At 35.7% G+C, this 12125-nt stretch overlaps 1 pseudogene; it reads right to left on the bottom strand.

The window, feature by feature from the left end:
- Positions 1 to 6802: 6802 nt before the first annotated feature.
- LOC125160795 (phosphoglycerate kinase 1-like) lies at positions 6803 to 7949 on the bottom strand (annotated as a pseudogene).
- Between the last annotated feature and the right edge of the window lie 4176 nt (positions 7950 to 12125).

The following is a 12125-nucleotide window of genomic DNA, read 5'->3' as shown; positions in this document are numbered from 1 at the left end:
AGTTGTAAATTACTGAGCATTCCTTATATGCCCCAAATTGTGCCAAATGCTTTACACACATTTCCTAATTCATCTTACACACAGATGAAGAAATAGAAGCTCAAAAAACTTATGTCACTTGCACGGAATCCCAAAAACTCGTAGGAGGCAGAGCTAAAATACAATATGGGTTTATCTCATTTCCCAGTTCATGATCATAGGAGTCTTAGCTATATGCTATTTTTCTGAGAACTAATTTGATATCTTATTTTCAGAGAGTAAAAAAAAATGCAAGTTTTGAGTAAAATAATTTCACAGTGTGGCTTCAAAAAAGAAAAATTTTTTTGTAAGAACAAGAGTACAATAGAATATGGTTTATTAATGATGTCCAAAATGAATGTGTGACATCATCAGTATCATGCTGTTTTAAATAATTCAGTTACCTTACTTCCAAAGTACATGGTCGAAAAATAATTTTCAGAAAATATGTGCATATGTATATACATATATATATGTGTGTGTGTGTGTATACACATATACATAATCAGAATTCAACAGAATTCAATGCACACCAAAGAATTATTAACAATCAGAACATGTAAACCTCTGAAAACTATCTGCAACTTTCATTTCAGAAATACTGGTTATATTAGTTATTAGTGATATTCCGAATTATTTCAAGCTATGCAGCTCAGGATACTGGGACACCACTAACCAGTCATTTGAAAATTGACTGTTCATATTACCCATAACCACCAACTTCTACAGCTAGTCATTGAGTTAGCACAATGGCACAACTCTGAGCTAAACGATTTTCTATAACAAGGTTGACAAATGGTGGCCTATGGGTCAAACCAGCCTGCTGCCTGTTTTTGTAAATAAAGTTTTATTGGAACACAGCCATGATCACTGATTTACATATTGCCTAGACTTTTCACTACAATGGCAGAGTTTAACAGCTGCTCTGAGGGACCTTCTGCCCTCAGGGGTTGAAAATATTTATTATGTAGTCTTTTGAAGAAAAAGGTTAGCAAGCCCTGTTCTAGAATTGCATACATGTTGCAAGAAGGTCTTGAATTTTAAATTTTTTTTTTAACGTTTATTTATTTTTGGGACAGAGAGAGACAGAGCATGAACGGGGGAGGGGAAGAGAGAGAGGAAGACACAGAATCGGAAGCAGGCTCCAGGCTCTGAGCCATCAGCCCAGAGCCTGACGAGGGGCTCGAACTCACGGACCGTGAGATCGTGACCTGAGCTGAAGTTGGACGCTTAACTGACTGAGCCACCCAGGCGCCCCAGAGGTCTTGAATTTTAAAGAGAAACTCCAAAAACACAAATTTTTTGCCTCTTTTCTAAATAATAGGGAAGGAAGCTAATAGTTTATGAATACAGACTGAATTTCTAATGCTATAAAAAGAACATGATATCACACTTCAAACCACCCTTTGAAAATGAGGTAATGAACTGCTTACCAGGCCAGCTGCTTCTGAACAATTGAGAGTTCACCTGGATGCCTGGAGGGTCCTCTCCTGCTTTTACTCCTTTAAATTCTGGTGTTATTCTGCCCTTAAAAAAGGAGTTAATGAGGTGGAATCTTTTCATTTGTGCTCTTTGGGATGCTGTCATTTAGGAGTTATGACATGAACTTTCTTTTTTAAAAGTTCCTTGAAACCTTCTAAACCTTAAAACCTTCTGTAATGGTTTCCCTTTCATTGGTTTCTACAAACCATGTCTTGTTTCCTTCCCACTAAATCATGATGACCCTACAGTCATATATGAATTAGACATGTTCAACCCTTAATAGGCATTCACAGCATCATGTGGCTACTGAGGGACTTTGCTTACCCACATGTCCTTTGAAAGATTAACTAGGCACTTGACCTTCATTGGTCTGTACTTGGAATTATTGCATTTCATCTGTTCTTCTTTAGCAGCTTGGGCTCTGGATGACCCACTTCTAGTAAAGAGAGTATTTGCTTAACATTAGAGCATATTGTATTTTCCTTGATTCTGAATTAAATTCTAGGGCTAATGCTTGGGTTTTCTATACACAGACTGGTAACTCCAATCTTATTTGATTGGATGGAAAGAGGGTACATTGGATGTGAAATTCTTGTCTTGATCCTTTATCCTCAAGTCTAGACTGCACATGGAATCCCTGATCAAATTTCCAGCAGTTACATGCCAATGACCTATTAGACATTAGGGTATACCACTGAGAAATATTTCCAATGGTCGGGCATTAGAAATGCTGGATACATTTCACTTATGCTATTTAAATAAACGAGTCATGTTTCATTGTGCACCATAATGTGTCACTGTGGCCACACAAGCTTTAGATTTTTCAGATTTTCAACAAATTCTTGAGTGAAGACATGAATGTGAACACACACAAGAAATATTCACCCCAAGCCAGGACAGAATATATCCCTCTCAAAGAAAGAACACATTTCTGGTTGTAAAGAGACCATATGGCTACCAAGAAGCAAAACAAACAACAACCCTTAGAATATTTTTAAATCAGCACAGGAAAACTGTTGACAAGGAAAATAGGATTGCAATGTGAGTGAGAAAATCAGAACTCTTGAGTTAAGATCATACTAAAGGACAACTCATTCACTGCTCCAGGCTGTTCCACTTAAAGGGGGCAGTTGCCCCTCCCCCCCTGCCCCAGAATCCATATACTCCCCAAAGAGCCTTCATATCTGTAAATTCCCCTTATGGAATGCCAATTCTACATACTTGAACTCCTGAAATGCAAATGGAAAGCCTTCCACTAACTGTATGGTTACATACATTTTGATATGACTGTCTTAAAGCTTGTTTGAAAATACATTGAGTGTGTTCACTGTATGCTTTTTCCCTATCAAACATTCATCCAAGGTGAAGACCATGTCACCAAGAGGTGGTTATCCGTTCCAGGAGTCAGTACATGCTTAACAAACCAGTTGGAGTCAAGGTCCCCAGATCTTTTTCTCTACAACTCCTAGAAAAGATGTATCCTCCTTCCCTTGAAAATGCCCAGCTGCTCCCAGGTAAGCCTGGAAAGATAGGCATACCTATCTGGTATATACTATATATACCATATATATACCATATATACCATACTGGCTCCAGAAAGGCAGACTCTGTCTGACAATGAAATCAGCACAGACAGCAGAGCTAGGAGACTGGAAAGATGAATCCCAAATACCATCATTTGAGTCCAAGAGTGAAGTGCTCTCTAAAGAAAGAACTGGTGTTGCTTGAGTTACCTAATTCACTTTTTGTGTAAGCTGCTTAGAGATGTCACGTGTAGGATAGGCACAGATACAAGGTACTTTTTTTAGTGATCAAAAAATAATAAACTCTGATATGTTTATATCAGAATTTTAAAGACATGTGCTACTTGAGAGGAAAATGTTGATATGTGAGGAGGGAAGAGGAAGAAGAATCTGTAGGTCTGAATGGAATGCCGAGTGACCAGGCACACTGAAAGGAGAGGGTGGTGGGCTATGATGGGAGGAGCATTTCAAAAGGGAAGTGAGCAGACATGGAAGACAAGCTTTTCATGTACTTGACCACTATGTCTGAGGCTAGGAATGATTTAGCAAAATGGGAGATCTACAGTTTCATGTAGGACTGAAGCTAAAATATCCCAGCAAAACTATATCCCCATTGATATTATCTCTGTCATGAACCAGAGGGTTTGATATGTTAATATTTATTTCATATTTTTGACTTATTAACAAATTCTCTACCATAGATACCAGCTCAGAACTTTGCAGCTACTATACTGAGCCACTTACGGCCCTAGTCTCTAAAGATGAACCTGTGGGTCCTGAGGTGGCCAAACCCTGGAATAAGTCATTATCATCTATGAAAAGCTATGAACAGCAACGGTGGGAATCTTAACAGTCATGTGTGTTTTGTTCAAGTCATTTTATCTCCCTGCTACTGTCTCCTCATCTGCAAAAGGGAATAGAATATGGAGATAATATAGAGATTTATACTGGAATATTACACTCAATTTAAAATAATACATGAAAACTGTCTATTTAGCACCATACTATGGAAGGTACTAATTAAATTATAGCTGCTTTATTTTCTATACACAAATTTTACATTTGTTTGCTGATCACATTTGCATTTTTCTGTAAAGGCACATATTTAAGACTGAAATTATTTTCACCAAACAGAATGTATCCATGAAAGTATCTTATAAAAGGAAAAGCTTTGACTTTTCAGAAAGCTGTATTATTGGCATTGTTGAAATACTGGAGTTAGAGGAGAAAAATGCATGGAATCATGTATATATCTAATTATTCCATCCTCTTAATCAGGTAATTTGTTTATTACAAGGCAATTATTCACACTGGAATTACTAGATGATGCCAGAGAATACAATTGGGTTTCAACAATAATTTGAGGCTATAGTGTTTTTTATGAGGAAATAATATGCATAAATAAAACAGATTAATAATCTCCTTAAATTATTACTTCTTGTATGGTCTGTTTATGTCCCAGTTTCAAAAATATATATGTTAATCATGCTACTCAGCAGTGCAATCATTAAAGGTCAGCGTACTTTTATAAAAGCTGAAAGGGTCTAACGGACTTGGCAATAAGTATTAGCCTCACCAGAAAGCTAGCATTTAGGAGTCAATGGAAAACCCAAAAAGTTGTGAAAGCAAATATAGAAAGAAGTGCCTATGCATAAAATATTCAGTAAGATAATAAGGTAATATGACACTGGCGAACTGTAAAAAGGGTATTTCAGAGTGCAGATGGAAGAGAAGAACAAAAAATATTTCAACGGCCTTAAGATTTCTGACTTTGTTCTGGTATGAATACAATAAAAATCAATGAAGAACAAAACTGAACAAAGGTATGAAAGAGATACTTGTGTTTTTTTTATGTTAATGGAAATGGAGACTAAACGTAAAATCATTGTTTCTTGTTGATCTCTCCTCCTCCTCTTTACTCCAAACCCACATCACAGCCTAGGCTCTCCCTCTGACGTTCATAATTCACTTGCTAAAACTGAAATAAAACATGCAAACAGAAAAATGCAGAGCAATTTACAATTATTTTTGACACATATACATAGACTCACACGGTATGTGTTCTTTCTTTTTGAGTTTAATTTACAAAATATAATGGTTTTGAGATTTTTTTTTTTTTGCCTATTGTTACATACAATGTAGTTTTCACTGCTGGATGGGTATATACCACACAAATTTTAATATTAAACTAATACTGTTATAAACTGCCTTGACCAGCCTTTTCCACTCTTCTTTCTTTAATATATCCAGGAGTGGAATTTCTGGGTCAAAGCTTTGTGCACCTTTCCCTTTAAGTTTCCAGACTAGTTGTACCAATTTACCTCACTACTTGCACTGCTTGGCTGTTCCCATGGGTCCATAACTCCCTCAGTATTCAAGATGACCATGTTTATTTGTTTTTTTTTCTTAATTTTAGCCATTTTTACATTAATGACATCTCATTAGGTTCCTTTTTTTTTTACTAACATATAATATACATGCAATAAAATATACAGGTATCAAATGTTCAGTTTGATGGGCTTTGATAAGTTTATTCACCCATGTAACTACTATCCATTCACCCATGTAACTACTATCCAGAATTGGGTACTACTATCCAAAGTGAAATACCCTAAATACATTTCTCTCACCCCAAAATCACTCTCTTGCCTTTTCCATTCAATCCCATGCTCCCCCACCTAAAGTATTACTGTTCTAATTTCTATCACAGTAGTCCTCTTCTTGGATTTCAAATAAATGAAATCCTACAGAATATAATCATTTATGTATGGTTTATTTTGTTCAAAATTGTGTGTTTAACACTGCATCTATAAGATTCATTATGACATGGATTGTATCAGTACTGTTCATTTCCTTTTTATTATCAAGAAATAGCCCACTGTATGAGTATACTTCAAGGTGTTTATTCCATTTTCCTGTGCATGAGCATCTGAGTTGTTTCAAATTAGGGGCTATTTGATGAGGCTGTAAAAAACAATTTTATAAATATTTTTATTGGACATGTGTTTTTATTTATCTTGTGTAAATGCCTAAAATGGAGTTCCTGGGTTGTGGGATAAAATGTCTGTTTAACTGTATAAGAAACTGCAAAACATGTATTTGTATAATTTTATATTCCCATCAGCATTTATGAAAGTTAATTGTTCTACATCCTTACCAACAAGTATTCTTATTGCTCTTAACTGTTTTCCATTCTAGCAGGTGTAAAATGGTTTGTAATTGTGTTTTTTCTTAATTTTTTAAATTGAATTACAGCTGATATATCATTGTGGTTTTCACTAGTATTTCTCTGATGATTAGTATACAGCCTTTTTTTTTACACATTTGTGCTTATTGGTCATTTGTGAAAAACATTTATTATTTATTTAATACATTAACAACTTTGTCTCCCTCACTACCTATAATTGGGATTTCATCTTATTTCGATCCTGAGTAATGAAACAATGACAAAACTAATCATAATAAGCTACTTCAAAAAGAGAAGCTAACACAACTCATTTTCTTTTAACAGGCACAATATAAACGTATGCCTTCTAAAATGCACAATGCTTTAGTCACTAAGAAATTCAAGGGGTTCTTGAAGCATGCAGGCAAGACCAGGGGGTGGTAAAAGAGCAGTTGAGATGCTGTGCCAACTGTTTAAGAGTTTTCGACACTGCATCTTTCTGCCACTAGGTGAATCCTGACACGGGGAAGATTTTAGCTACTGCTGAAGGGAGATGCAGTAACTGCTAAGTTGACTTAGGGGCTGCACACAGGAATCAATAGCCAGAAAAGTACTAAACATGGCTGACTTTATCCTCTGTGTCCATTTGGCAGAGCAAGTGGCAGTGTCTCTACAATGGTGATGCAGCCCCTGGAAGTGGCTTTCAACACTTTGTCAATGAGGGCTTTGATTCCTTGGGCAAAAGCTTCCCATTCGAATACACCCAGAGGTCCACTGCACACAATCTGCTTAGCCCCAGCAACTGCCTCTCAGGACCACCTTCCAAGCCCATTCAGCCAGCAAGTATGCCAGAGGCCACCGTGCTTGGCTAATCCTAGCATTCTCATCAAACTTGTCAGCAGTGACAAAGCCAACATGCAAGGTAATCTTCACACTGTTCTTCCCAGCTTTGGACATCAGGTCTTTGATGATCTTGGCTCCCTCATCATCAAAGTAGAAACGTGCCATTGTCCATGTCGTTGAGCATCTTAAGGAAGGTAAAAGCCATTCCAACACCAATAAACATCTCACTGACTTTGTTCACCATATTACTGATCCATTGGGTCTTGTCTGTAACTTTAGGTCCACCCAGGATGGCAGGGAAGGGTTGCTGGGCTCTCCAAGGCCTTGGTAAAGTAGTTCAGTTTCTTCTTCATCAGAAATTTCCAGCATTCTGTGGCAGACTAAATCCCACCATTCAACTGTGGGCTTGATGACCAGGGCCAAAAGCATCATTGACATAGACATCCCCCAGCTTGGAAAGTGAAACTCAGAAGGCTTCTATTTTGGCTGGCTCAGCTTTAGCCCTGTTCCCAGAAATATCTTTTGCCTTCCCTTATTCCTTCACATGAAAGGGAAGGTTCTGCAGCAAGATGACAGACCCAAAAGAAGGATCAGCACAAGCTTCCTCCATTTCCAGGCTCATACAGTCCTTCAAGAACAAAATCTCAGCTCAGCAGAGATTTGAATTCTATAGCAACTGGCTCCAAAGAGTATTTGTCAGGCATGGACAAACCATCAGACCAGCCCAGATGGCTCATAAGAACAAGTGACTTGGCTCCATTGTCCAAGCAGAATTTGATGCTTGAGATGGCACCCTTGATTCTCTGGTTGTTTGTTATCTGATTGTTCTTCACAGGTATGTTGAAGTCCATTCTCATGATGACCCACTTCCCCTCCATGTCCAGCTTGTCCAGAGTCTGCTTGTTAGAAAGCAACATCTTGGCAATACAACAGCAGCAAGGTTGAGAGCTTAAACAACACTGTCATTCTTATATCATCTTTTGCAAAGTATTTTTTCAAAAGTTTTACCCTTTTTATTGGATTATTTGTCTTCATAAGATTGATTTGTGGAATTCTTTATATATTTTAGATAAAAGCCATTTGTCAGATTTATGCATATAAATATTTGTAGTGTGTGGCTTCTATATTCATTTTCTTAATGATTTCTTTTGATAGAAGTTTTCTCTTTAATATTGATATAGCTCAAATTATCAATTTTTATAATGACTGGTGGGTTTTTTTGTTCAATAAATCTTTGCCTACTCAAGGTGACAAAGACAATTTTCTATCTTTTCCTCTAGAAGATTTATGGTGGTAGATTTTATATTTAAGCCTTTGATACATCTTGAATTAGTTTAACGTTGGTGTGTGGAGTGTCATATAGAATTGATCCAGCACTATCTGTTTAAAGAGACTTATTTTGAATGGATTTAAGTTAGCACCTTGGCTGAAAATAAATTGACTATATAACTTATATCTGTATCTACATCTATATTTAGACTCTGTTTGGTTCTACTGATTTGTCATTCCTTATACCCGTAGTATAGTCTTAATGTAGCTTTATTGCAGTTTTAAAAGAATTACAAATTTAAAAGAATGTTTTTCCATTTTGTTCATTTTAAAACTCCCTTTGTTAATTCCATTTTAATTTTAGAACAATTCATAAGTTTCTCTCAAAAAGACCTTCTGAGATTTTGACTAGGATTGAATGAATCTGTAGACCTCTGATTGCTTTTAAGATTTATTATTTATCTTTTGTTTTCAATAATTTTACTATAACATACCTCAGTATATTTATTTTGATTCTATGAGTTTTACAGAACTTATTTAATCTCAGCCTTGAATTCTCTAATTAGTTTTTAATAATCCTCAGTCACAATCTTTGCAATGATTGCTTCTTCCTAATTAACTCTTCTCTAATTCTAAGACTTCAATTGAATATTTGTTAGATGTTTATATCATATTTTAATTGTCTATTACATTCTCCATAATTTTGGAGCTCCTTGCTTCAGTTTGGACATTTTCTCTGATCTATCTTCTTTTTTTTTTTTCAACGTTTATTTATTTTGGGGACAGAGAGAGACAGAGCATGAACGGGGGAGGGTCAGAGAGAGAGGGAGACACAGAATCGGAAACAGGCTCCAGGCTCCGAGCCATCAGCCCGGAGCCCGACGCGGGGCTCGAACTCACGGACCGCGAGATCGTGACCTGGCTGAAGTCGGACGCTTAACCGACTGCGCCACCCAGGCGCCCCTCTGATCTATCTTCTAACTCACTTATTCTTTCTTAAGCTACACTAAATTGGATGATTAAACTCAATTACTCAATTTAATAACCTCTCAACTACAGGAGTCTTTTCTGTTTAAAAAAAAATTTAACATTTAATTTTTGAGAGACAGAGAGAGACAGAGTGCAAGCAGGGGAGGGACAGAGAGAAAGGGAGACACAGAATCCAAAGTAGGTTCCAGGTTCTGAGCTCGAACCCATGAACCATGATATCGTGACCTGAGCTGAAGTTTGACACTTAACCAACTGAGCCACGCAGGTGCCCCTCAACTACTAACATCTTAACTTGTTATTTTAAGTAATAGAATTCCCCATTGTCAAATTTTCCTCTTCTCTGTCAAAATATTCCATTTTGTCAATTTCTGAATATATTAACTAACTTAAAAGTTATATACTATCCCTGTAATATGTGGTTATTCTCTTGATAAATCTTAATTGCCTGCTTTTCTCTTGTTTTTTAGCCAATTCTTAATTTTTTGTGCCTGATTACTTTTTATTGTTTGCCAACATTATATATCAATAAATAGAAAATTTATATCAATCATTCAAAGATTTAGCTAATGCCATTGCCATCTTTTTTTCAGAGAGGAATTATTTCTGTTATCATCAAGCAGCTGGGTGCATCACCATAATCCAGTTAGGAATTCAGATTATTTTATTTTATTTTATTTTATTTTATTTTATCTTATTTTACTTATTTTTGAAAGAGAGAGGGAGAGAGAGAAGGCAGGGTTGGGGCAGAGAGAAAGGGAGACAAAGAATCCAAAGCAGGTTCCAGGCTCCAAAAATGTCAGTGCAAAGCCAGATGCCTGACCCAGGTCTTGAACTCATGTGCCATGAGATTATGACCTGAGTTTAGCCAACTGAGCCACCCAGGTGCCCCAGGAATTGAGACGATTTTAAACTGGGCTTCAGTTATGAGAACTGGTCTAGTTCCCATTTCCTGTTACATATAAAATGTAACAACTTTAGATATCCACAGAAAACTTGGGTCCTTACAAGAACTGTTAACTCCACCTTTTCCCCAGTATGTGAAAGTGTCAATGTTTTGCTCAGTGCCTTATCCTCTCACCAGTGATAAATGTTTTACCATTTATCATTATTTTTAATGGAAAAGGTGGTTCCAGACACTGAAATAAAGTTTCTTGGTGTTCCTCCTTTTGGGTTCTTGGTTCTTTCAGTTCTGAATGCATTGGTAGTGTTTTTGGGTCTTAAAATAGATATTTAAAAACATATTTTCCTAAATTACTTAGCTGTTCTCAGCAAAAAGGCTGTTCTTAAATGTCCTAGATAGTCATTGCTAGAAAAATATTTTATCTCTCTTTAAAAGTAGATTTTTACAAGTTACTGAACCAGCTTTAAAAATATATATTAAAATATCATTCTCTCTGATAAATTTAGAATAGGCAAGGTTTTCCTTATTGAGATTCAGTTAATTTACATCTGGAATCTTTAGTTGGAATATGTCAATTTTTAACTGGTAATTATGGACATTGCTTGATGACAAGGCAGGTGTGACCCATAAGTGTAACTTACTGGGAATAAAACAGTATGCTATGATTACTTAATGCCTGGATTTACCTCTGAAATATATATGCACAATGTATGCCCAAACCAGCATAGCAAAGGCTGAAAAAAATGAGCTGAAATTTAAACCATTACCCATAAAAGATGAGACAGATCTTATAGTCTGAACATAACTGGACTGATTCCCTCCTACGACAAAGCCATCTACATCCCCATGAGGACTACAGTAGCAAGAGAATCTGTAAAACGTAACATCAACAGTGACTAGAATAAAACCCAAAATTAATTGATAATTAACTCACTTTTAAGAAAAAAGACAACAGGTATGGAATCCAAGATGACCCAGATTTTGAAATTATCATGATAAGGACTTTACAGTAACTATTATAACTACTACTGTTATAACTTTTATAACAAATACATATAGAATGAATACAGAGATAGAAAATACCAGCATAGACACAAAAAATATAAAAAAAAAAAAACAACTCAATGAAGTTTTAAATCTTAAAAGTACAATATCCTAAAATAAATTTTACTGGATGGGCTCAATAACAGAAGATATATAACAGAGGAAGGTGTCTACAAACTCAAAGATAGATCAATAAAAACTACTCAAACTCAAGAAAACAGAAAAAATAATATTGATTAAAAAATTAAACAAGACTTAGGCACATGTGAAACAATGAAAAAATATCTAAAGTGAGTGGCATTGGATTTCCAGAAGAAGAAGATAAAAAGATTAGGGCACAAATAGATTTTTAAAAACAACATTTGGAAATATTCTAAATTTGATGGAAAACATAAACTTATAGCATCTGGAATCTCAGTAAATACTACAGGATAAATTCTAAGAAAATCATGCATAGATACATAGTAACCAAACTGCAAAATACAAAGGTATTTCAAACAAAACTAAACACATTACACGGAGAAGGGTGATAATTTAAATACTACGGATTTCTCATCAAAAATTACCAAGAACATTTAGTATAATGACATTGGTAAAGTACTGACATGAAAAACAAAAAATAACTTTCAACCCAGATTATATATCCAACTAAAATATTTTCAAAAATAAAAGATAAATGAAAGCATCAAGGAACCAATCTCACATCAAGGAAAAATGAAGATAGTCTATTGCCTGCCAATCCAAACTACAAGAAAAAAAAAATTAGGAAAGTTCTTCAGGATGAAGGAAAATGAAATCAGAGGAAAAACTGAATCTCCAGGAATGAATGAAGAGACTGGGAAAATTGTAAGAGGATGTGTCCTGAAAAAATCCAACTGGCTGATTTTGA

The sequence above is a fragment of the Prionailurus viverrinus genome, chromosome A2 (genome assembly GCF_022837055.1).
Source record: "Prionailurus viverrinus isolate Anna chromosome A2, UM_Priviv_1.0, whole genome shotgun sequence".
Taxonomy (NCBI): Eukaryota; Metazoa; Chordata; class Mammalia; order Carnivora; family Felidae; genus Prionailurus; species Prionailurus viverrinus.
Note: the sequence above shows the minus strand (reverse complement) of the source record. Positions and strands in the feature narration are given on the sequence as shown.